General features: G+C 35.8%; 2 pseudogenes across 2 annotated transcripts in view; both read right to left on the reverse strand.

Annotated features, from left to right (window-relative positions):
- LOC309629339 (craniofacial development protein 1 pseudogene) overlaps positions 1–25,273 on the reverse strand; it is a 368,808-nt pseudogene that overhangs the window by 329,891 nt on the left and 13,644 nt on the right. The window lies entirely within an intron of this gene.
- On the reverse strand, positions 502–24,399 carry LOC309629375 (TP53-regulated inhibitor of apoptosis 1 pseudogene; annotated as a pseudogene). Its single transcript, XR_014249487.1, has 2 exons — positions 11,978–24,399; positions 502–5,017 (listed from the first exon to the last, which is right to left on the reverse strand). The product of XR_014249487.1 is annotated as a TP53-regulated inhibitor of apoptosis 1 pseudogene (transcript).

Here is a 25,273-nt window from a genome sequence, read left to right on the forward strand (position 1 = left end):
AGCCTCGGCTTCCTGCATTCTCTGCTGAGGGGCTGCAGCAGTGATAGTGGCACAAACCCAAGGCTCTGGCACAAAACTGGGGCTGGCAGGTAGTGAAAGTAAGTCACTGGCTGTGAAAGCCCCACTTTCTGGCCTGGTTCCTAATTAGCTGGGTGATCTTGAAAGAGTTGTGTACTTTCTATATGAACATTATCTTCCTCATCTGTGCAATGGAATAAAAAATACCTAACTTACAAGGTTGTAGAGAGAATAATGCATGTCAAGTGGTGCACAGAACATACCCGACAGCAGTAATTATGATCAACCCCATCATCGTCATCACCATTACTCACTTTAGTTTAAATAACAATGTTTGGGTATTTCTGTAAATTATATACCTGAGATGTTCTCTGCCTTTTGCTGCCAATCCACTATATGATACAATACGAGGAATGCTCCAGCTAATGCCTAGTCTTTATTCTTAAAAGGAACTACTGCTCTGAGAGCCTCTTGTTTTCCACCCCAAATTTGGTGTTACAACAAGTAGTAGATAGAAGGATCCTCTCTCTCCCTGAACCCAGATCCCAGAGCCCAGGACCAAGCCAATGTTTCCAGCTCTGGCCTTTTTCTTCTTCATCCTACCCTGGTCTCTCTGCCCCTAGAATCAAAGTTTTCTCCTAAATAGAAGCAACTTCTAATCAAAATAAAGACATAGTAAAAAAAAAAAAAATCTCAAGAGATCACAGACCAGCAATGCAAATATTAAAACCCAGAATCCTTTTCTTTTCCTGCCCCAGCAGCTTTCCCAGTCAGGAGATATACGTATTGAAGCAGGGTGCCGTTCTTCTGACTAAGGGTGGGCACTTCCCCATTTCCTTTAATCTTTGCCTATTTTAGGTAGAGTTCCCTTGTCATGATGTCCGGGCATCAGAGGAGAGGGTATGAACCCCACAAAAAAGATATATTTAACTCATAAGACATGAGATCATTTGAATGCAGAAATCAGCCTTTCAGACTTCAGCTAATTACTAGCATAGGGCTGGCTGATGTTATGGTTCATTCGCTGGTGATTTCCTGGATCAAAATAATACCTGATCCCCTAGTCTCATTATCTTTTGGGCTATCTTGTCCCCTTCCTTTTTAGACTTCGGCAACCCAAAAAAATGGGCAGAGTGAAAAAGAATATAGGTCAGGTAAATAATTAACTCATAAGACAGTCTTTTAATTCATGGGAATCCTGGCAGCAAGTCTGAAGTTAAAGGTTAATTTAGCTGGTGTCTTTGCCCATTACATATACATGAACTTGTCATTACATTAATACTTGGAATTTAAAGATCATCTTTCATCTCAGGGCTCTGAGCTTGTAGTGACACTGGCTCTGAATTCCTTTACTTTCTTTGGAGAGAAAAGTAGGGATCAGGAGAAATTTTAAGATGTATCCAAGATTGCTTAGTAAATGATCAGAGTAGTCAATCTTTCCATTGCTAAAACTCTTCCAGCTAACTTACAATCTCAGTTCCTAACCCATTAAATGAAGATCATATCATCCCTTTCTTACAGTGTCAGGAACCATGTTAAAAAAGATATATATATATATATATATATATATATAGAGAGAGAGAGAGAGAGAGAGAGAGAGAGAGAGAGAGGAGAAATACCTAAAACAAACAATAGTGGGATTATAAGAAAACTTTTGTTTTTTCAATATTTTCCAATTTTTAACACAGAACAGTTTATTAATTTATCTTAAAAAGATATATTAAAAAAAAAACATACTTCATAAGGCTGTATACAGCAGTATACAAATCTTTTAAGCAGTCATAAGGTATAATGCATGTGAGTGTTATTGCTATTCAGGTATTATCAGTGTCTCGACATTCTGTAAATTCTTAGGCCTTGTAACACCCTTTTCCTGGGGAGTAGCCCCAATCGAGGGCCCTAGATTCAAAGGGTACTCAGTGAAGCATCATGTCCTTTTAAGCCTGTGCTTTCTGGCTTCAGTGCAGAATGTAGTCAAGAGCTCAGTCACAGAATCACATCACCATTTCATGCACTTGAGGTCCAGATCTGGCAGAATGAAGATAGCTGATGGGTGAGGGAACCTGCGGAGGGGAGTAGAGCACTGAGTCATTCTGTTCTCACCAGATGTTCACTGGAAGGTTTCAGCCACCCAAAAGCCTTAGGCAAAGTCTCTTGGCCACTATTTCCCCATCCATGGGCCCCCATGCTGACCAGCCATCCCCCTGGCACCTTATAAGGGCACACTAATTAGAAAACTCATCTTGCAAGAATGCTGCAGAGAGACCTTTCACATGGGGTAGAACCACAGCGCCCAGAGGCACCGTGACTCAGTGGTAGTAGAGCTGATTTCTAACACCCAGTCTGATCACTCTCCAGCCCAGAAAGGGATGAACTACATGGCAAAGGCCAGGCAAATTCCCACCGGGCCAGCCACGAGGATAGTGCATGGGAGTGGCAGGTCCTCAAAGTACTTGAAAAAGTACTAGTTACACCTATAGTGTCAGGAAGAGACAGGAAGTGGCCAACCGACTCATTTACTCATTTGTTTATTTTATTAGTGTATATTGTCTGCTCCTAATGTAGCAAGGGCTGTGTTATTTGCTATGGGGAAAACAGATGAATCAGATAGCCCTGGCCTAGGTCTAGTTGGAGTGAAAGATAGATCATAAAATATTAAATGCCTTATAATTTCTGTAAATGAAATGTCTACAAAAAAAAAAAAAAAGAAAAAAGAAAAACATGGAGTTAAAAGTCCAGAGTAGCTTTAGGCTGAGAGGGAAAGTGAAAGCTTCACATGGGAGTTAAACCTGAGTTGGGTCTTGAAAAATGACTAGGAGTTTGCCACACAGTGAGAAGCGTGCCAGTTAGAAGGACAAATGGACTTAAGTAAGTAAATAGGAACAATTAAGACAAAGTAAATGATCCAGCTTTTGAAAGTTAATTTCATTTCCTAAATATTCCATAGCTCACCATAGCCATGTCATTCTCTAAAGTTGCCATGAAAGTTGCACCGTGTACCTAAAATCCACAGTTCAGTGAATGAGAGAGAGAGAGAAGAGGGGAAAAGTAGGAGCTTAGTAACTTAAGACTCAAAAAATAGCCCATGTCCTTTCACTCAAGGCTCCATGACACTTTGTCTTAGAAGCAGCCAGAGGCCCAGGCAAGGCTGGCTCTGGGTGATCTTACATTCTACTTGCTAACTAATTATTTGATATAGTTTTATACTACAATGGCTGGGAACCACCCACCAGCCATCAGTGTGTATATGTATTTTTTAATGTTGTCTTTCCTCATGTTTTATCTTTTATCTTGTTTTGTCTTCTTATTTCCCAACATACCATGGCCTTGCATGTATAAGGAGATGTAAACTTTCCTGTTTGGCATCTTTGGGAGACAGTTATGTGCCTGTCACTGCCTTGTCTGTATCACCTCCATTCCACTGATGTTCCTCACTTCTCTCCCTTTCCTTTGAATAACCGTCATGAGCAAAGCTGTGGTATCTTCTCATTCCCCCTGCTTCTTTTTTATTTTTTTAAGCTTAAAGTGATAAGAAGTAAGGCACAGGAACACTGCTGTGGCAAAAAAGGCACTAGATATTAGGGAGATCAGAATGCCCTTCCTTTTCCTGGAGGTGGAGATGGGCAAAAAGAGGTAGAGTCATCATTGCGACCCACGACTCAGCAGGTGGTGGGGACACTGAGATCATACTCCTTAATGACTCTGCTATTTTTCTCATAGATGAAGTAGAATCTCCTCAAAAGCTTTATAAATCTCAGGGTAGACATGAGAGACCAGCTATGCCTTTCTAGAATATTCTTCTCCAGTATCTTGATGCCCTTGTCCAAGATCATACACTTTGATGCATAGTTCATGGAGACAAACTTCAGCTTCTGTTCTTAGACTAGAACTGGTTCACATGCACATTTATTCACTGTTTTAAATTAACATAGATATGCCTTTGCTTCCAATTCCTTTCTCTAGACCTCAGTGATACTCACACATCCATCTTTCTGAAAACATCACTCTAACATCATCCTTCTATTTTAAAATTGTCATTAGCTCTCTTCTGCCTTAAAGACAAAATTCAAGCTACACAGCCATGCACTTAAAGTTCCTAGACTCTCATCTAACTCTCCAACTTTATGTCTTAGCATCCCAACCACACATCCTACCCACCCAGCCACAATAAAGTGCTTGAGGATCCAGTACACACACACCTGCCTGCCTCACTGGAGACTGTGACTCACCTGTTCTTTTCTGCTTTAGTTGCATTTCTTTTGAATCTCAAAAAAAGAAAAGAAAATGAAACAAAATGAGACTATAATTTATGGCTCACCTTCCTTGACTCTTTCCAATCCAATGTAACCACGCTCTAATACCACAGGACGCTACTAACTTTTTACCTGTATTTCTTGTTAGGGTACTTGGAGCTTCTCTCTCTCTCAATACCATTAAATTCTTACCCTGTTATAAGTAACTTGGAGGCAGGGACTTTTGTCTGTTTGGTTCAGCGCTGTATCCCAAGGGCCTAGAAAGGTGTCTGGGAAGTGATGGATCTCAATAATTGTTGAAACAGCACCTGCATTATGTTAGACACTGAGCTAGAATTATCCACGTGTATCCCTTATCTTTCTCCATTGACTGTGTGTTCCTTTGAAATCATGAAAACCATAGTTTATTCATCTCTGATGTACTTAGCATAGGGCCCAGCATGTAATGAGAATTTGGTAAATATTTGTTCAGTAAATTACATCATGAATGAAAGAATATCTTTATAGACAACTAACTCCACACAGTATTCTATTTAATTCTTAAATAACTACTTTCTTTCTGCCTCTATGCTTCAGATTCCTGTGACAAAGTTCAGTGTTGCCCTTGAATAGAAAAGCCAATAGCAGACATGTGTCCTACCTTTGTTACTGCAAACACTTTTACCAGTACTTTACGTGTACTCTAAGTATCCACTTCATTGTTTACTCTGGAGTTCAGATAAGTGTTAGTGGTGGTGGTGGGGTGACTGGGAAGGAAAAAATTAAATTAAATCGAGTGATTAAAGTAATAAAGAAAAAGGGAAAATCCCACATCCACTGCCCCTACAAACTATTTTTTCTAACCCCTTTGTTTGCATAGTAGATAAGTATTTCACTTATAATTTGTGCTATTTCAATACCCTGAAAATCTACTGGAAATTTTGCTTTTCGCTATAGAGCATTTGCTTTCAAATACAGGATATTGCTGTTTGGTCCGTTTTTACATGGAATGGTGCTCCAAACTTAGAGTAGTTATCATATTTATAACAATTCTAAGTTTTGTGACTCATCGGTGATATTCATAAGGACAGAGTCCAGATTTATTCACCTCTGTGTCCCCGTAACCCAGTCCCAGGCACAGAGTGGGGTCTAAATGTTCCTACTTAATTTTAACATTATTAATCATTCACTTGATCAGTTGAATGAATGAATATTTATTAATGTATTACTTTATGCAATACGCTTTGCTGCATTCTAGGATAATACAAAAATAAATGTGACAATTAGTGCTCCTGAATTGTTCACAGGCTAGTGGATAAATATATCCACAATGAGTTGCAAATTACTTGAAACAATTTCACACTATTGTTACAACTGCACTTTCCAACTCATGTATCAAAAGATAGTTACCATTCAAGAACAAAGATGCAAAATCCTCAAGAAAATATTAACAAATTAAATCCAACAATGTTTAATGAGAAGTATACACCATGATGAAGTGGGATTTATTCTAGGTATGCAAGTCTGGTTCAACATTCAAAACATTAATTAGTGTAATCCATCACCTCAACAGGCTAAAGAAGAAAATTTTTACGATTATATCAATAGATATAGTAAAAACATTTGACAAAATCCAATATCATTCATGATGAAAACTCTCAGCAAACTAAGGATAGAAGGGAACTTCCTCAACTTTGTAAAGAACATCTACAAGAAACCTGGAAATAACATTACACTTAATGGTGAGAAGATAGGTGTTTTCCTACTAAGATCGGGAATAAGACAAGGATGTCTGCTTGTACTACTCTTACTCAACATTGTACTGTAAGTTCTAGCTAATGCTAGCTAATAAAACAAGAGAAGGAAATAAAAGGTATACATATTGGGAAGGAAGAAATAAACTATCTTTTTCCATGATGACATGATTGTCTATGTAGAAAACCCCAAAGAATCAACAATAACACAACAAAAGCTCTCCTGGAACTAATGGGAAATTATAGCAAGGTTGGAGGGTAATATTCTAAATGAAGAGAGAAACTCCTTAGGCATCCTGGGTTTCTGGATAATGGTAATAATGATTTTACTTGTAAAAGTTTTATAGTTCAGAAAGTGTCTTCAAATGGACTTGAGGACACGGGGAAGGGGATGGGTAAGCTGGGATGAAGTGAGAGAGTGGCATGGACATATATACACTACCAAATGTAGAATAGATAGCTAGTGGGAAGCAGCCACATGGCACAGGGAGATCAGCTCAGTGCTTTGTGACCACCTAGAGGGGTGGGATAGGGAGGGTGGTAGGGAGATGCAAGAGGGAGGAGATATGGGGATGTATGTATATGTATAGCTGATTCACTTTGTTATAAAGCAGAAACTAACACACCATTGTGAAGCAATTATACTCCAATAAAGATGTTTAAAAAATTTAAAAAATAAAAAATAAAAAACTCCCCAAAACTTACTGAATCAGAGTTATTAACTCTATTTTACAGATGAGAAAATTAAGACTCAGAAACAATATGTGAACTACTAACAGTTATTTAGTTAAATTAAGGCTACACTCAAATACAGCTCTTCACATTCCTGGTATGGAATTAAATTTTAAGAGAGTAGGAAAAGAAAGCTGCCATTTTGTGATGTCACAATGAGGATTAATGTAAGTGGTAGAGGGGTGTTGGAGGTGATTCCATGCTGCCCCCATGGTGAAGGGAGTGAATTGTAAGATTGGTGCTCTGGTGCAGGTATATACAAAGGAACTTGGAACAATGCTATAGGTCCAAGTGTCTTTGAAACTATCAGAAGGCTGAGAGTGATAAATAAATTCTCCTGTCAGGTCACGCTTCTTCAGTCACATGGTGCTTCTTAATTCCAAGACAGAGTTGGGGATTATTTGTTGATCTCTATCGGAAACAAACCATTGCCTCCTTTAAGCCTAAATGAATCTTTTATGAGACAAAGGACCTTATCTAGACTGATGCCTGAATAATTTAATGATTTTCTGAACTGATTGTGCCCAGAGGCATGTACGCTGAATAAATAAGTGAGATAAGCTATCTTTATCCTTGTGTTGGTAACACATCTCTTATTTCTACCCTCTTCTATTGCTGTTATCATTCTAGAAAAGTGACTCGGCCTCAACTGAAGGAAAATGGAACTCAGCTGTTGGCAAGACTAATGACATGTGGCTCATGACTAGCATTCCCAAAAATGAAGGGCTGATCTTTTGCCTGTGGCAGTGTACAGCATGGCAGCTGTTTTCCTGAGACTCTTCTGACTTGGTTGCCAATTTCCTTAATCCAAGCCAATCAGTACCTAAAGCTACACTGAAGGACAATATGAAAATGGCCGGCTTGGCAGCTGTACTCTTGTCCATCATAAAACATTGCTGATTTATGGTGAGAGTGGAGTTGATCCCAGAGAATCCAATGAATGGACTTTACAGCAGTGCTTTATCAATGCTTATTAATTTCTAATGAGATTGAACCATTCCAGAAGGTAAAAATGCAAAGATTGGTCTAATCCCACCGTTCTTGGACTTGGCTGCACTTTGAAATTCCCTGGAAAGTTTTAAAAAAATTACTAATGCCTGGTCATCAGAAATTTTAAGCGATTCCTCAGGTTCTATTATGAAGCAGAGTAGGAGAACTAATCTAATAAATACTCTTTTATTGTGGGAATTGGTTGTCAAAGTTTTCTCACTTCTATCACCCAATTTCATTGCCATACCATTGTATGCACTTGTTCAGGTGGATTATTCTCTTTACTTTATTGAAGGCTTCAGGGTCACACAGCTAGTCAGCAACCAATGACCTGACTCTAAGTTGACACCTTCTTCTATTTGATAGCTAATACTCTCTTCAGGGTAAATGAGGAACAAAAGTTAGGCAGAGGTGTTCATGCTTAAAAAGACATGATTATATGAAAGTTAATCCTTGCGGAGGAACACATGGACTCTGAAGACCTTTCACTGTTTCGTCAAACATTCCTTCCAAAAAAAAAAAAAATCTATAGAGACACAGAGAATTGTTTCTAATGAGTATCTGTGTTAAATCTACCTAGATATCTTATTAAAATGCAGATTCTAAACCCAAATCTAAGAGAATCTGATATGGTCAGTCAGAGATCATATGAATTCTATGTTTTAAACCTCTCTAAGGTGATTCATATGTCCACTGAAATTAGAGAACCATTAAACAGTGTAAGTTTCAAACAGTGCTGCCCATTGCCCCACTGTCAATCTCCTTGCACTGGGATTTAGAATAAGATTTAGCAATCTGCTAAACTTTCTACAAATTCTGTTGCAAAGCAAGAACTTAGAACATTGCTCAAAATCTGGTAGTTGAAGCATTAGAAGAAACATTCCTCCTAGAATTTCAGTATGTCTGAGCATCAGAGAGGCAAGCCTGGTAAAAACTAAAATGGAGGCAAAAAACAACATAAGACTTTATATTTATATACAGGTATTGGTTATATATAGTCAAGAGATACCCTATACTTCTTATGTAAAACCACTCTTGGTGCTTTCTACTTTTTACAGAGCAATATTATAGAAGATTACAAGATGTAGTGAAAAGAGCACTGGTTGAATTTATATTATCAGAGAAACTGAGCCATTGTTCCATCATTAATTATCCATGTGACTTTGGGTAAGTCACTTCTCTGATCTCAGTGTTTTCATGTCTAAAATGGCATTAATGCATGCCATGTCAACATAACAAGGTTATTATAAATTTCAAATGATATACTCGGTATGAAAGGTTATTGTAACTAATTAATTCTATGTGCATATAATCATTTCATAGTAGACTCAATGGAGTTTCCTTCGGTGACCTTGGAGAGTTATAGAGTTGCTTCTGAGTGGGCCACTTTCTCTTTTCTTTCTTTTTTTGATAGAGATACATGTGTAAATCTTGAGAGAAAATTGTTTTGATAACATTTATCATAGGATACAATGGTACAATGAAATAAATCTGAGGAAAATAACATTTATATTTTTATCCTGGGACCAGCCTGATATATTTTATTATAGTTAGTCACAATTTGTTTACTAATGTATAATGAAATATTATACAGTCACTTAAAAGTCATGTTTTCAAAGAATGTTTATAGGCATGTTCATGGTGATAAATGGGAGAAAGGCAGCATGTAAATTGTATATATAATATTATGTCCATACTATAAGATACACAAAATACAAATTAATTCAACAAGTATTTTTGAGCACTTACTATAAACAGTGGTGAAATTTTCTCAGTCTTGGCTCATAAATATAACTTTTGGATGAAAAATATTATATAGTCATACCACAATTTGCTTGACCAATCTCTCCTTAACAGCTATTTTGATTGCTAGCATTTATTGTTGTTACTTTAGGGTGAGATCTCAACAAAAATCCTCACTCCTCAGAGGATCTTCTCTGGGTCCTCTGAGCCTATACCTCACAATGAGCAATAAGTAATGCTGCAAAATGAGTGTGTGTGTAAAAAAAATATGATATATTGCTTGGTATTCTAAAATTATAAAGTTATTTTTAGTTAATAGAGTAAGCATCTCTATAAACAGCCTGAGATGTTGGAAAGAAAAGCATTAGTTTAAAACATAAGCCACTCGAGATTGTGCCTAGAGGGGTGAAATGTGAAGAGGGGTGGAATGATCTCAAGAACCTACAGAGTGAATAGAACCCTAATCTCTAACAGAGAAAGTCCACCTGGTAAAGCCTAGAGCTTAGTGTCTTGTTAGCACTTGTCACATCAATGCTCTACTGAACTGAATGGATAAAAACTTTGACCAAACTACTCCAAAATGTAGCAGTTTCATAGAAGATTATCCTCCTTGAAACTCTTTGAGGAGCATAGCTTTTGTTTGTTTGTTTGTTTGTTTCTGTTCAGCTGCCTATGAGCTGTGAGCCTCCCTAGACCAGTCTTGTCACCCACAGGGAACTCCTTTCTTTGTCAGTTTAAAGACAGGTCACAGAATAGTTGAATGTCTTTCCTTTCTTTTGTCCTCCCTTTGTGGGAGAAGGAGGGAACAATTGAGTTCCTAAATAGATTTGGAGGTAAAGTGTGTGCACTAAAAGGAAAGTGAAGGAATCTTAATTACCATCATTTTCAATTCAAGTTTGATATATGGTTCCATGAAAAAAAATTATTCAGTGAACTTTCTTATAGTTAGATATTTACCTGTATATTTGATAAGATTCTCTAGAAGATTCTAGGAATTGAAAATTCTAGGTCATAGGGTATGATCGTTTTAAAGCTCCTTGAACATGTTGTGGAGTTGTTTTCCTGAAAGATTACACCAATTTATATTCTCATCCAATTGAATAAAGTGCTCATTTGACCTTACCTGTAACAGAAGTTAACTGTGTCAATTCGTAGGCAGGAATCAAAAAAAGAAAAAGAAAGTTTTCTTGTTTTCTTCAAACCCTCTTTTACAACCAGCGCAGTTTTGTCAGTTTCTCTTTTTAACATTAAGTATGAATTTACTTTCTATTTCCATTGGAAATTGCCCTTCATCAAGTTAAAGAAAGTGTCTTCTATTCCTAATTTGAGGAGAGTTTTTATCATGAATAGGTATTGTCAATGTTATCTCTGTATCTATTTAATGATAATCTTTTCTCATTTTTTCTCTTTATATTATGAAATTGATTGATTAAATGTCTAATCTTCAATCTTGCATTCCTGGGAAAAACCCCATTTGATGTAGTTTTTATATATTTCTTGGTTCAAGTTGCTAATATTTTGCTAAGAATTTTTGCATCTGTATTTCTGAAGAAGACTGGTCTTCCACATTCTTCTTCTTTTTTTTTTTCCCTTTTTTTGGTAGTGTTTTAGTCTGGTTTTGGTATTAGTGTAATGCTGACTTCATAAAATGAGTAGGCAAATATTTCTTCCTTTTTATGAAAAAAATTGTGTAGGACTTTTAAAAATAGTGAAGCCATAAGGACTAGCGGTTTACATGGATGAAACTTTCAAATTACTATTTCAATTTCTCTAATAGATATAAGGCTATTCATATTTTCTCTTCCTTTTGTGTTGGTTTCAATAATTTGTATCATTCTAAAAAGTTGTACATGTCATCAGCTGACAGAACAAGGGAATATACTAACCAGTGAATATATAATATGTATAAATATTTCTATTTGTAAACAACTATATCTATAATTTAAGCTAAACTTGAGTTCATACTGATGTCTCCAAATATAATCCGTTAAAACGTAGATAACAGAAAGTATATGAGGAACCCTGAACCAAGTTGGTGGAGTAGAAGGACGTGCTCCCACTCCCTCTTGTGAGAACACCAGAATTACAACTAGCTGCTGGACAATCATCAACAGGAAGACACTGGAACTCACCAAAAAAATACCCCACATCCAAAGACAAAGGAGAAGCCACAATGAGATGGTAGGAAGGGTGCAATCACAGTAAAATAAAATCCCATAAATTCTGGGTGGGTGACTCACAGACTGGAGAACACTTATACCACAGAAGTCCACCCACTGGAGTAAAAGTTCTGAGCCCCATGTCAGGCTTCCCAACCTGGGGGTCTGGCAATGGGAGGAGGAATTCCTAGAGAATCAGACTTTGAAGGCTTGTGGGATTTGATTGCAGGACTCTGACAGGACTGGGGGAAACAGAGACTCCTCTCTTGGAGGGCACACACAAAGTAGTGTGTGCATTGGGACCCAGGGGAAGGAGCAGTGACACCAGGGGAGACTGAACCAGACCTACCTGCTAGTGTTGGAGGGTCTCCTGTAGAGGTGGGAGGTGGCTGTGGCTCACTGTGGGGACAAGGACACTGGCAGCAGAAGTTCTGGGAAGTACTCCTTGGCATGAGCCCCCCCAGAGTCTGCCATTAGCCCCTACAAAGAGCCCAGGTAGCCTCCAGTGTTGGGTTGCCTCAGGCCAAACAACCAACAGGGAGGGAACCCAGCCCCACCCATCAGCAGTCAAGCAGATTAAAGTTTTACTGAGCTCTGCCCACCAGAGCAACAGTCAGCTCTACCCACCACAAGTCCCTTCCATCAGGAAACTTGCACAAGCCTCTTAGATAGCCTCATCCACCAGAGGGCAGACAACAGAAGCAAGAACTACAATCCTGCAGCCTGTGGAAGAAAAACCACATTCACAGAAAGATAGACAAGATGAAAAGACAGAGGACTATGTACCAGATGAAGGAACAAGATAAAACCCCAGAAAAACAACTAAATGAAGTGGAGATAGGCAACCTTCCAGAAAAACAATTCAGAATAATGATAGTGAAGATGATCCAGGATCTCGGAAAAAGAATGGAGGCAAAGATTGAGAAGATGCAAGAAATGTTTAACAAAGACCTAGAAGAATTAAAGAACAAACAAACAAAGATGAACAATACAATAACTAAAATGAAAACTACACTAGAAGGAATCAATAACAGAAAAACTGAGGCAGAAGAACGGATAAGTGACCTGGAAGACAGAATGGTGGAATTCACTGCGGCGGAACAGAATAAAGAAAAAAGAATGAAAAGAAACGAAGACAGCCTAAGAGGCCTCTGGAACAACATTAAAGGAAACAACATTAGCATTATAGGGGTCCCAGAAAGAGAAGAGAGAGAGAAAGGACAGAGAAAATATTTGAAGAGATTATAGTTGAAAACTTCCCTAACATGGGAAAGGAAATAGCCACCCAAGCCCAGGAAGTGCAGCGAGTTCCATACAGGATAAGCCCAAGGAGAAACATGCCGAGACACATAGTAATGAAATTGGCAAAAATTAAAGACAAAGAAAAATTATTGAAAGCAGCAAGGGAAAAACAACAAATAACATGCAAGGGAACTCCCATGAGGTTAACAGATGATTTCTCAGCAGAAACTCTACAAACCAGAAGGGAGTGGCATGATATACTTAAAGTGATGAAAGGGAAGAACCTACAACCAAGATTACTCTACCTGGCAAGGATCTCATTCAGATTCGATGGAGAAATCAAAAGCTTTACAGACAAGCAAAAGCTAAGAGAATTCAGCACCACCAAACCAGCTCTACAACAAATGCTAAAGGAACTTCTCTAAGTGGGAAACACAAGAGAAGAAAAGGACCTACAAAAACAAACCCAAAACAATTAAGAAAATGGTCATAGGAACATACATATCAATAATTACCTTAAACATGAATGGATTAAATGCTCCAACCAAAAGACACAGGCATGCTGAATGTATACAAAAACAAGACCCATATATATGCTGTCTACCAGAGTCCCATTTCAGAAACAGGGACACATACAGACTGAAAGTGAGGGAAAGGAAAAAGATATTCCATGCAAATGGAAATCAAAAGAAATCTGGAGTAGCAGTACTCATATCAGATAAAATAGACTTTTAAATGAAAAATGTTACAAGAGACAAGGAAGGACACTACATAATGATCAAGGGATCAGTCCAAGAAGAAGATATAACAATTATAAATATACATGCACCCAACATAGGAGCACCTCAATACATAAGGCAACTGCTAACAGCTATAAAAGAGGAAATCGACAGTAACACAATAATAGTGGGGGACTTTAACACCTCACTTACACCAATGGACAGATCATCCAAAATGAAAATAAATAAGGAAACAGAAGCTTTAAATGACACAATAGACCAGATAGATTTAATTGATATTTATAGGACATTCCATCCAAAAACAGCAGATTACACTTTATTGTCAAGTGCGCATGGAGCATTCTCCAGGATAGATCACATCTTGGGTCACAAATCAAGCCTTGGTAAATTTAAGAAAATTGAAATCATATCAAGCATCTTTTCTCACCACAACGTTATGACATTAGAAATTAATTACACGGAAAAAAACGTAAAAAACACAAACACATGGAGGTTAAACAGTATGTTACTAAATAACCAAAGATCACTGAAGATATCAAAAAGGAAATCAAAAAATATGTAGAGACAAATGACAATGAAAATATGACGATCCAAAACCTATGGGATGCAGCAAAAACAGTTCTAAGAGGGAAGTTTATAGCTATACAAGCCTACCTCAAGAAACAAAAATCTCAAATAAACAATCTAACCTTACACCTAAAGGAACTAGAGAAAGAAGAACAAACAAAGCCTAAAGTTAGCAGAAGGAAAGAAATCATAAAGATCAGAGCAGAAATAAATGAAATAGAAACAAACAAACAAACAAAAAACAATAGCAAAGATCAATAAAACTAAAAGCTGGTTCTTTGAGAAGATAAACAAAATTGATAAACCATTAGCCAGACTCATCAAGAAAAAGAGGGAGAGGACTCAAATCAATAAAATTAGAAATGCAAAAGGAGAAGTTACAACAGACACCGCAGAAATACAAAGCATCCTAAGAGACTACTACAAGCAACTCTATGTCAATAAAATGGACAACCTGGAAGAAAAGGACAAATTCTTAGAAACACATAACCTTCCAAGACTGAACCAGGAAGAAATAGAAAATATGACCAGACCAATCACAAGTAATGAAATTGAAACTGTGATCAAAAATCTTCCAACAAACAAAAGTCCAGGACCAGATTGCTTCACAGGTGAATTCTATCAAATATTTAGAGAAGACCTAACACCCATCCTTCTCAAACTCTTCCAAAAAATTGCAGAGGAAGGAACACTCCCAAACTCATTCTATTAGGCCACCATCACCCTGATACCAAAACCAGACAAAGATACTACACACAAAAAAATTACAGACTGATATCACTCATGAATATAGATGCAAAAATCCTCAACAAAATACTAGCAAACAGAATCCAACAACATATTAAAAGGATGATACACCATGATCAAGTGGGATTTATCCCAGGGATGCAAAGATTCTTCAATATACGCAAATCAATCAATGTGATACACTATATTAACAAATTGAAGAATAAAAACCATATGATCATCTTAATAGAAGCAGAAAAAGCATTTGACAAAATTCAACACTGATTTATGATAAAAACTCTCCAGAAAATGGGCATAGAGGGAACCTACCTCAGTATAATAAAGGCCATATACGACAAACCCACGGCAAACATCATTCTCAATGGTGAAAAACTGAAAGCATTTCCTCTAAGATCAAGAATGAGACAAGGATGTCCACTCTCACCACTATTATTCAACATAGTTTTGGAAGTCCTAGCCACAGCAATCAGAGAAGAAAAAGAAATAAAAAGAATACAAATTGGAAAAGAAGAAGTAAAACTGTCACTCCTTGCAGATGACATGATACTATACATATAGAATATTAATATGCCACCAGAAAACTCCTAGAGTTCATCAGTGAATTTGGTAAAGTTGCAGGATACAAAATTAATGCACAGAAATCTCTTGCATTCCTATTCGCTAGTGATGAAAAATCTGAAAGAGAAATTAAGGAAACACTTCCACTTACCATTGCAACAAAAAGAATAAAATACCTAGGAATAAACCTACCTAGGGAGACAAAAAACCCTTATGCAGAAAACTATAAGACACTGATGAAAGAAATTAAAGATGATACCAACAAATGGAGAGATATACCATGTTTTTGGATTGGAAGAATCAATATTGTGAAAATAACTATACTACCCAAAGCAATCTACAGATTCAATGTAATCCCTATCAAATTACCAATGGCATTTTTTACAGAACTAGAACAAAAAATCTTAAAATTTGTATGGAGACACAAAAGACCCCGAATAGCCAAAGCAGTCTTGAGAGAAAAAGAAGGAGCTGGAGGAATCAGACTTCCTGCTTCAGACTATACTACAAAGCTACAGTAATCAAGACAGTCTGGTACTGGCATGAAAACAGAAACATAGATCAATGGAACAAGATAGAAAGTCCAGAGATAAACCCATGCACCTATAGTCAACTAATCTATGACAAAGGAGGCAAGGATATACAATGGAGACAAGACAGTCTCTTCAATAAGTGGTGCTGGGAAAACTGGGCAGCTACATGTAAAATAATGAAATTAGAACACTCCCTAACACCATACAGAAAAATAAACTCAAAATAGATTTGAGACCAAATGAAAGACCAGCCACTATAAAACTCTTAGAGGAAAACATAGGAAGAACACTCTTTGACATAAATCACAGCAACATCTTTTTTTGATCTGCCTCCTAGAATAATGGAAAAAAAAACAAAAATAAACAAATGGGTCCTAATGAAACTTAAAAGCTTTTGCATAGCAAAGGAAACCATAAACAAGATGAAAAGGCAACCCTCAGAATGGGAGAAAATATTTGCAAATGAATCAATGGACAAAGGATTAGTCTCCAATATATATAAACAGCTCATGCAGCTCAATATTAAAAAAGCAAGCAATCCAATCCAAAAATGGGCAGAAGACCTAAATAGACATTTCTCCAAAGAAGACATACAGATGGCCAAGAAGCACATGAAAAGCTGCTCAACATCACTAATTATTAGAGAAATGCAAATCAAAACTACAATGAGGTATCACCTCACACCAGTTAGAATGGGCATCATCAGAAAATCTACAAACAACAAATGCTGGAGAGGGTGTGGAGAAAAAGGAACCCTCTTGCACTGTTGGTGGGAATGTAAATTGATACGGTCACTATGGAGAACAGTATGGAGGTTACTTAAAAAACTAAAAATAGACCTACCATATGATCCAGCAATCCCACTACAGGGCATATACCCAGAGAGAACCATAATTCAAAAAGACACATGCACCCCAATGTTCATTGCAGCACTATTTACAATAGCCAGGTCATGGGAGCAACCTAAATGCCCATTGAGAGATGAATGGATAAAGAATAAGTGGTACATATATACAATGGAATATTACTCACCCATAAAAAAGAATGAAAGTGGGTCATTTGTTGAGACATGGATGGATCTAGAGACTGTCATACAGGGTGAAGTAAGTCAGAAAGAGAAAAACAAATATCGTATATTAATGCATAGATGTGGAACCTAGGAAAATGGTAAAGATGAACCGGTTTGCAGGGCAGAAATTGAGACACAGATGTAGAGAACAAACGTATGGACACCAAGGGGGGAAAGCGGCAAGGGGGTGGGGGTGGTGGTGTGATGAATTGGGTGATTGGGATTGACATGTATACACTGATGTGTATAAAATTGATGACTAATAAGAACCTGCTGTATAAAAAAATAAATAAAATTAAATTAAACAATTAAAGAAAAAAACAAAAACGTTGATAACTCTAGTCTCCTTAACCTGCTTATCTGTAAACTCTCATGTCAACTGTGAGAAATCCAGCTCCAACCATCCACCATTCACTTACTTAATTGTTCAGTTCCAGTATATATATAGCAGTATAGGAATTAATACCCTTACTCCCATTGGAAACGTTATTAACTAGAGTACAATGCTTATGTGCAATTCCTTTTGCTTTTAGTTTTACACACTCAACTAATTTCCAAAGTTCATCCAACACCTTTTCCCCTAAGCCCTTCAAGGAGGTTACTTTATATATTTGTAATACAGTTAAATTTCCTCATCAGGGTCTGCCCTCCTTCCTGGGATCCTCCAACTTCCTAAGTGAGTTTTTAAAATTGACATACATTAAGGGTTATGTTATGTACTGTAAAGTTCTATGGGTTTTGATGAACACATGATGTTATGTATCTACACAATATCATGCAGGATAGTTTCACTGACCTAAAAATCATCCATGTATAAACTATTCAACCATCTCCTCCTCTCCCCAAGCCCCTGACAACCACTGATATTTTAATTCTTTCTATAGTTTTGCCTTTTTCAGAATATCATATAATTGGAATGATACACTATGTAGTCTTTTCAGACCGTCTTCTTTCACATAACAACCAACATTTAAGGTTCTTAGATGTGTTTTCATGACTCAATAGGCTACTTATTTTTATCATTGCATAGTATCAATTGCATGGATGTATCACAATTGTTTATCCCCTCACCTACTGAAGAACATCTTGGCTGCTTCCAGGATGGGTGAAAATGAATAAAGCTGCTGTAAATATTTCTGTGCAGATTTTGGAGTAGGTATAGCTCTTCATATCAATTGAGTATTAACCTAAGAGTGCAATTGCTGGATCATATTATAAGAATAAGTTTAGCCTTGTAAGAACCTAACAAACTGTCTTCCAACCTTTAAATACTATTTTGCACTTCCACCAGCACTAAATGAAAGTCCCTATTTCTTTGCATTTGCAGCAGTGATCAGTATTGTCAGGTTTTGTTTTCAATTTTTAAATTTTCAGCCATTCTAGTAGATGCATAGTAGTATCTCATTGTTTTAATTTGGAAGTCTCTAATGACAAATTATGTTGAGCATCTTTTCATGATTACTTGCCATTTATATATCTTCTTTGAGGAGGTGTCTGTTCAGATCCTTTGCTCATTTCTGTTGGCTTGTTTGTTTTCTTATTGTTGATTTTTAAGAGATCTCTGTACATTTTGGATATAAGCCCTTTATCAGTTATGTGTTGTACAAGAATTTTATCCAAATCTGTGGCTTCTATTTCATTCTCTTAACATCATCTTCAAAAGAGAAGCTTTTAATTTTAATAAAGCCCAATTGATTTTTTTATTGAAGTATAGTTGCTTTACAATATTGTGTTAGTTTATACTGCACTGCAAAGTGAATCAACTATACTTATATGTATATCCCCCATTTTTTGGATTTCCTTCTCATTTAGGTCACCACAGAGCATTGAGTAGAGTTCCCTGTGCTATACAGCAGGTTCTCATTAGTTGTGTGTTTTATACATAGTATCAATAGTGTATATATATCAACCCCAGCATGACCCAGCAATCCAGCATATACCCAGAGAAAACCATAATTCAAAAAGACACATGCACCTCCAATGTTCATTGAAGTACTATTTACAATAGCCAGGACATGGAAGCAACCTAAATGTCCAACAACAGAGGGATGGATAAAGAAGGTGTGGTACATATATACAATGGAATATTACTCAGCCATAACAAGGAATGAAATTGGGTCATTTGTAGAGACATGGATGGATTTAGAGACTGCCATACAGAGTGAAGTAAGTCAGAAAGAGAAAAACAAATATTGTATATTAACGCATATATGTGGAATCTGAAAAAATTGGTATAGTTGATCTTATTTACAAAGCAGAAATAGAGACAAAGATATAGAGAACAAATGTATGGATACCAAGGGGGATGGGGGGATGGGATGAATTGGGAGATTGGAATTGACCAATTGATGATTTTTAAAATTTTATTTCATGGATTGTACATGTGGTATTGTATCTAAAAATCCATCACATGGATTTTCTCCTGTTCTTTTTCTAAATGTTTTATAGTTTTGCATTTTACATTTTGGTCTATGATTCATTTTGACTTAATTTTTGTGAAAGGTGTAAGTTCTATCTAGGTTAATTTTTATTTTCCTTACTTTTTTTTTTTGCATATGGACATCCAGTACCATTTATTGAAAAGCTATCCTTTCACTATGGAATTGGCTTTGTACATTTGTCAGTTGATTATATTTGTATGGGTCTATTTCTGGCCTCTATTCTCTTCTATTGATCTTAGTCCTCCTACTCTGTTCTTCTTCCTTGTTCTGAAGTCTGCTTTGTCTGAAATTAATAAAATTACTCTAGCTTTCTTTTGATTATAGTTAGCATGGTATATCTTTACTTAATAACCTATTTGAGTCTTTATATTTAAAATGAGTTTCTTGTAAAAACAATGTACTCTTGCATTCTCTTTGTTTTTATTCACTCTGACATTTTATTCTCTTCAATGTGTTTAGACCATTCGCATTTGAAGTGATTATTGACATAGTTGGATTGATCTTTGTTTCTTTTTTCCCTCTTTTCTGACTTAGTTTAATTAAAACTTCTCCTGGTTAATTATTTTATATGATGGCATTTATCTTCTCTCATAGCAAATCTATTATACTTATTCTAAATTATTTAATGATCACCCTATTGTTTGCAATATCCATTTCAAGTTAATCAAAGTCCACTGTCTAAACAACACTATACCACTTACATATAAAGCAGATATTTTATAACAGAAGATTCTTAGTTCCTCCCTTCTATTTCTGATGGCATTGTTGTCATCCATTTCACTTATCTATATGCTATAACTACCCCATACATTGTTTTTCTTATATGTTCACCAAATGGTTATATTTTAGATCAATTAAGAAAAAGAAAAATGCTTTATTTTGCCTTCGTTTGTTCCTTCTGTGATGTTTCTCCTTTTACAAATGTTTGAGAACTTTTACTTCTGAAGCCATCTGTGCCTGGCAAGTTTTTTTTGTGAGTTGTTTTAAAATTACAAACTCTTTTTTAAAAATCAGATATTGGACTATTTAGATTTTCTCTTTCTTTTTGTGTCTGTTTTGGTAAATTATGATCTCATGAGTTTGTTCATTTTATTTAATTTGCAAATTTATTGGTCAAAATTTTTTCTTAACACTCTCTTATTATCTAATATCTGTATCAATAATGATGTCTCATTTTTCTCCCTAATTCTGGTCATTTGTCCTTTTTTGTTTTCTTGATCAATCTTGCTATAATTTTTATCATTTCATTAATTTTTTTCAGCTTTTTAATATTCTCTATTGTACTTTTGGGTTTTATTTGTTAATTTGTACTCTGAACTTATCTTCTTTCTGTTCTCTTTCTGTTTACTTTAATGTTATTTTCACAGGTTTACTTTAATGTTATATTCAATAATGTTATTTTCATATTATGATTTAAGTTTTCATTTGTATATTATACAAATGAAGATAATATACAACTTTTCTTTTCTAGTATCAATACATGCCTGTAGAGTCAAAAGTTTTTCTTTTACCTCAGTTTTAGCTGAATAATACAAGTTTTCATATGCCACATTTTTCTGTATGCCATTGAAAATATTTTGTAATTTACATTGTAATTTATTCATTGACCCATGGATTATTTTAGAAGTATATTGGTTAATATGCAAACATTTGAGATTTTTACATTATTTTTGTAAGTATGCTATGTTATATTTTTCTAGTAAACATACTCTATTATTTTAATACTTTGAAACATTAAGATCAAGTTTGTTAATCATATAGTTCAAATGTTCTCTGTGTGTACTGACTTTTGTCTGCTTTTCCTGTCAGTTATTTAGAGAAAGTTTTAAATCTCTCACCTTGACTGTAGTTATATCACATTTTACTCTATATATTGAGACTGTGTTATTAGGCACAGGCAGAATTATAATTGTTACAATTTTTATTTCTTATTATTTCTAATAATGCTTTTTGCCTTAATGCCTACTTTGCCTGAGGTTAATAGAATAACACTTGGTAAATTTTGGTTAATATTTGATCATATCTTTTTCAACTCCTTTATTTTTAACTTCTCTACAGATTTATGTTTATGGTGTGACCCATAAATTGAATGTGCATTTTTATTTTTATCAAATCTGAAATATGTAGTCTGTTTACAGATAATTTATCACTGATATTTTTAAGTTTAAACATATCTTTCTATTTGTTTTTTGTTTGCCCAATCTGTTCCTCTTTTTTCCTCTTTTGTCATCTTCTTTTTATTAATAATTTTTAAAATTATTATTCCATTTTCCCGCCTATTAGCTTATTAGTTATAAATTATTTTTCTCTTCTTTTAAGGGTTACAGCATAAATCCTGGGATTATTAGCACCTACTCTATACTAGCACTTTGTCCATCTCTCAGAAAAATGTGAGGAATTAGGGACAATTAAATTCTATTTTCCCCATTCAGCCCTTTTTGTTATTATTGTCGAGTGTTTTAATTATACATATATTTTAAACCCCACCTTATATTACCAGTATTGCTAATATCATCAATATTCATTTCTATTTACCTACTTTCCAGTGATTACTTTTTCCTATTTACATTTCTGTAAGATAATTTCCTTCTTGCATTTCTGTTTAGGATCATTTTCCTTCTACTCAAAGGATACCTTTTAGTATATCATTTAGTTCCTGTCTGATGCCAGTGAATCTTCTCACTATTTATATGAAAATGTCTCTATTTTATGTTTACTTTTGAAAGATATTTTCCCTTGGTATATAATTTTAGATTGTAAGCTTTATTCTTCATTGTTTTTCAGTATCATTTTCTTTTCTTATGGCTTTCATAATTTCCCTTCCTTATTTTGTTTTTTGTTTTTTTTTGCATATAGTGCTGGCTTTATTTGTTTCTGGAATTAAAACCTTCCTGAAGCCATAACAATTAGGAGAAACAACAGCAATACTTACAAAATCACCCTTAAAGAGCAATAAGATTTCCTCTTCAAAATTTAAAGCCTTTGAAATAGCTGAGATAGTTGGAATCATTTTATGGGCAGGATAAAGTCAAAATATCATGAGGAACAATCAGAAAAAATTATTCCCTCAGTAGCAATTACAATAAAATTTGTTTTATTCTCAAAGCTCAACCAGACAGTTTTGTGCTAAGATTCAAAACGGTGCAAGGTTTTGACCAGCTTGTGGCCAGGCTTATTTCAGGACAGATATAATTAACTCCAGCTTGCTGCCTGGTCTCCCTCAGCTGGGTTCCAAATAACTTTCATATCATGGACCTTAACCTGTCAAAATATAAATGCAAAATGTATTGCAATGACAGTAAGGACTGGTCATGTTAAATATGAAGTTATTAATTTGAATAGAATCTAGGCCTTCTGTAAATCAAGTTTCATACTATATGGACGCATAAAAAATTGAACCACATTACTCAAGATATGCAATTGTGGAGACTACATGACATTCTAAAGTGTGTAAGGGTCCACCTGACCCTGACATTTTTGGGGTGCCATTATATAAACAATTTAAGAAGATATTTGTGTAGCTTACTGTAGAAATTTTAGAAATCAGTGAGGTTTCCATTTGCTATACCATACTACCTAGCTTAGATAAATCTTCATTTTAAAATTATAAAACATATAAAACTCCCCCCAGTGTATATATGGGATGTATGGGGTTACAGGGCGATAGTTGTTACATAAAGTGCACTGAGTTCCAGGGGCATATAATGGAAACTAAATGTTACAATTTTTTTCAGTCTTCATGACTACAGGCAGGGTGGGTAAACAAGGCAAATGAAGCAAACTCTTCCTACCCACCCCCCCTTAACCAGATGCAGCATTTTGGCACTTCTATGATATACAGGTTGACTTATTTCATTGACTTAAGTTGAAAGCTAGCAACAGCAAATCTTTTAAATTTAGGATCTTCTTCCATACCACTCCAAGGATCTTAACTCCTAAACTACACCATGAGTTCTGAAATGGTGTTCACTGCAGTGTTCTTGAAGCTTTCACATCTTAATATGAGATCTGACACCTCTAGTTAAGGTAGGGAATGGTTAAAAGCTGTCTTCCTCTTAGCTAACCCAGTCCACCAGCAATCTTAACAGTTAAGTTACTATATAAAAATGAAACTGTGCTCTCAAGCACTGATCGAAACTGTTGTGCTGGGAACCCTTTCCAGAGCATTAGCTCCCTGAGAGAAAACAGAGATCCTAACCAGTTGCTTCCATGAATAATAACCCCAGTACGGTGTACATAATGTCCTTCAAAGCATAACTCAGGCAACCGTGGTCATCCTGACAAGCTTATCAGCATTTACACACAAGATATATTTAAAATTGATCCTAGACCAACTATTGCAACCATAATCCCAAATAATCCCATTATTTAGCACACTAAGTTCCTGCTGAGATGCCAAAGCCAGAAATCTCAAAGCAAAGAGTGATGGTTCATCATCTTTTACAAGTGAGACAAAAATATCAAGGAGGAAAGGTAACCCCCCCACTCCCCACCCGCTCAAATGCATCAAATCGATGTTATCTTCACAGCTTTAATTGACACGATCCAGAGTTCTCAATTTCCTGATTTGAGGAGTCCATTTTCAAGGTGACTGTCAAGGTCAAGAAGAGCTTTCAGGCTTTTCTTTGCCATGGCCCATGAACTCCAGTCCTTCAGTAGGAATCTCCTTCTCCTTTATTGCTTTCTGAACACACTGCTGGTAGTGCTTCAAGAGGTAGGTGCCTGGGTCCCCAGAGCCATCCCCCTTGAGGAACCTGTGCAAACAAGTGATTGAAGAACTAGTCGTACTTGTGCTTCATGTTGGTGCAAGCCTCCCCTACGCTGTTCATGGCGTCTGCGTCTACTGCACTGGTGGCGGCTCCCAGATGTCCCATAATTTCCTTTGAAGAGTTATCTTATCGTCCTTTACTTCCTTGAAAGAAACGTGTCTGTTTTTCTGGATGCTTTTAAAATTTTCTTTCTGCTTTTGTTTTCTTTTTAGTATTTTTTCCCTGATGTGTCTAAGGGTGGTTTTATATAGAAGTTTTTGAATCTGTGGATTAATTCTTTTTGTCAGTTTGGAAAAATACTTTTTTTTTTTCTTTTCTGTGTGTTTTTTCACCTGTTGGGCTATTTTTTCTTTGTTTGTTTTTGTCTTCACCATTTTATCTTATTCTTGGCCTAACTGGTAATTTTTGATTGAATGCTTGGCCTTGTATATAAAAATTATTGCATCTCTGTATTTTTTTCTTCCTCTAAAGGGTATTTTATTTTCTTTTAGCTCACAGAAAAAAGGTTGATCATCTCAATTCTATAAAGGATTGTGATCATTTAAGACTCAGTTTCAGTCTTTGTGAGAACTGGTCCAGTTTCAGTTTCCACTTACTCCTATCCAATTCATATGAGTAATCTTGTTCTTTAGCTCTCTTTTTTCATCAGCTGCCAGGAAGTTAATGTTACTTTTAATGCTCCACTACAATAATTCTATTGACCTTGCTTTATATTTTCATTTCTTGTTCCCATAAAAATATTTCTTTTATTTGTAACTTAATTGTCTTATTATATCTATATCTATTATTGCAAAGATTCTCAAATACTTTTTATAATCCATTCACTCATGATTTATTATCACCTGTCTACACTGCTTAGGGCACAAATTGGGCTCTAAGTAGGCCTACGTGTATGAATTCCACATTTACTGACTTAAAGGGGCTTGCAATCTAATAACAGGAAAATAACAGACAACCAGATGATTGGTATAGTAGAGAG

The sequence above is a fragment of the Balaenoptera borealis genome (assembly GCF_965194805.1).
Source record: "Balaenoptera borealis genome assembly, chromosome: 5".
In the NCBI taxonomy this organism is placed as follows: Eukaryota; Metazoa; Chordata; class Mammalia; order Artiodactyla; family Balaenopteridae; genus Balaenoptera; species Balaenoptera borealis.